Below are 2,459 nucleotides of genomic sequence, written 5' to 3'. Positions count from 1 at the left end.
TATTTTCAATAATACCCTTTATAAATAATTAATGTTTAGGGGTAAAACAGAAAAAAGTCTGTGTATTCAACGGTATTTTTGTAAATTTGATACTCATTTGATGATTCTCGTGTTTGTACAAAAATAATTGTTAGATGTGTCATCCTATCCATCCAAAAATATTTGACAAAATTTAATAATCAATGCGTATAACTTTAAGCGTACTGAAATTAATCACATGTCCTGATAATATAAATTGAATTTAACGTATAAAAACTCAAGATAAACTAGCATTTTTTGGTTAAAGATATTTAAAATATATCTAATTTCCGGTCAATGGTATTTTTTCATCCATTTTTGCTTGTTCACTATATTTAAAATAGATGTTTAATTTTAATTATTTAATTTTAAAAATTGAGAGATAATTTATTACTTAATTCCTAATTTATCCTTATTTTTAATTATAGACATTTCTCGATGTATTTGCTGAAACATTAAATTTATTAAATTCAAAGAGTGCTATATAGTGAACTTATCATTTTTTTTAAAATTAATAAAATGATATGCCAAGTCAAACATAAATAATAAAAATTGAACGAAGAAAATACAATTTAAATAAGAATGTTGTTTCGCCCAATGCCTCTGACCACTACGATCCATCTAATAAACCAAAGTGTCCCGGCCAATCATTCAACAATTGAGAATGGAATAAATAGAAGAGAATGAATTATTTTTTCTTGATCTTCAATGCAAAATCGACATGAATTGTAGGGACAACTATAAAATGTAGCAATTTATTAAATATATTTTAATAAAAACCTTTTGGCTGCATATATGAATGCATCGAGTATACTATTAGAACAGAGAAAGTAGTATCGTAGTTCAAAAGTTCTCATTTTTTTCCAAACTCAAATAAAAATTTGTGAGTATCATATTGTAAATACACAATTTTACTTCTCAAAATAATTACAATGAGATAAGTACTGCGATGCTTAGATATAACAAGCCCGTCTAGCTCAGTTGGTAGAGCGCAAGGCTCTTAACCTTGTGGTCGTGGGTTCGAGCCCCACGGTGGGCGATGTTTTGGCACATTTTAAACTAACAAAGGTGTAGTTTTGCTCCTCCAAAGTACACAATAAAAAACATAACTCAAACGACCCTTCATAAGATTGGCATAAAAAACATAACTCAAACGACTTTTCATAAGATTGGCATGTACGTGCAAGCAACAATGTGGCACCTAGGAAATACAAAGTTGAGTTGGAAAGGAAGCAGGTTAATTTTGGAAAATATCAGTCTCTGATAATGGTCTATGGATGAATAAGATGAATCATAGAAAGTGTATGGACCCAGTGGCGGAGCCAGGATTTTCGCCAAGGGTGTTCATACTTTAGGACAAGTAAAAAAATAAACTTTGCTAGTCAGATTATAAAGATTGGCTTCAAAATAGTCATACCTCAATATCAAATTAACCAAATATCCAAAATGAAAATTCTTAAAACAGAAACTTACAAAATGTCAATGGATAAACTAAGGAAGATGAAGCAGGACAAATATATTGACAGATAGTTTCATACACACCAATATATTGCACTCGACAACACTTCATCTCTTAAAATGTTTTCATAATACACTCATTAGAAACATCTTTAAATACTTTTTTCTCTACATAAGACACTATGCAACCATTTAAATAGACCTTTTGTTTCCTTTTGTTTTTCTTAACTTAAAAAAGGTAACTTTTGTACTTTTTCTTAAGAGAAAAACGGAACAAATATTAAATAAATGAAATGTTCAAGCCTGGGATCGAACCCAGGCTGAGTTTTGCCTTTTCTAAGAGAACAAACGGAATAATGAAAAAATTTAAAGAAAACGCCAACACTTGGGCTCGAACCCGAAACGCTGAGGCATCTTTGCACAACCTTAACCGCTGGGCTGTCAACCTTTATTGTGTCAAGGTTGTTCAACAGTTAGTATATATCCAAAAAAAACTCGATATTTAGTATATATATCCGTAAAAAATTTCCGACGAAGGTTGTTCATCTGACCACCCTCGCCATGTCATAGCTCCGCCCCTGTATGGACCGTAGGAGAGATCGGTAGAAATAATTCAGACTTCGTGAATTTTTGGACTTGAACTTGGGTCCTATGGACTGGCTTTACGAGCCGTAGAAGGGACGACGTCCCGTAGAAGGGTCCTGTGGAAATTACTCTGTATTTTGACCCAGTACTTGACTCTATGGTTGACCATGATGGTCTACGGACTGTAGGTTTGAAACGTAGGAGTCACCCGACAGTTTTAAAGTAAGAACGTTTTGGCCTTTTCCTATCCATTTAACCCCTAAAGTGTGTCGTTTTGACCCTAAAACTACCCTTATAACTGATTTTACTCTTCAAAAATATCTCATTCCTTCTCATTCACTTACAACCCCAAATTCCCCCATTCTTCTCCAAAATTCTCCCAAGGATCTCCAACACAA

General features: G+C 32.7%; 1 non-coding gene across 1 annotated transcript; it reads left to right on the top strand.

The window, feature by feature from the left end:
• Positions 1–984: 984 nt before the first annotated feature.
• TRNAK-CUU (transfer RNA lysine (anticodon CUU)) lies at positions 985–1,057 on the top strand. The gene has a single exon. It is a non-coding gene; the product is annotated as a tRNA-Lys (tRNA).
• Positions 1,058–2,459: the final 1,402 nt, after the last annotated feature.

This window comes from Solanum tuberosum, unplaced genomic scaffold (assembly GCF_000226075.1).
Source record: "Solanum tuberosum cultivar DM 1-3 516 R44 unplaced genomic scaffold, SolTub_3.0 scf00219, whole genome shotgun sequence".
In the NCBI taxonomy this organism is placed as follows: domain Eukaryota; kingdom Viridiplantae; phylum Streptophyta; class Magnoliopsida; order Solanales; family Solanaceae; genus Solanum; species Solanum tuberosum.
This window is presented reverse-complemented; position numbering and strand designations above follow the sequence as displayed.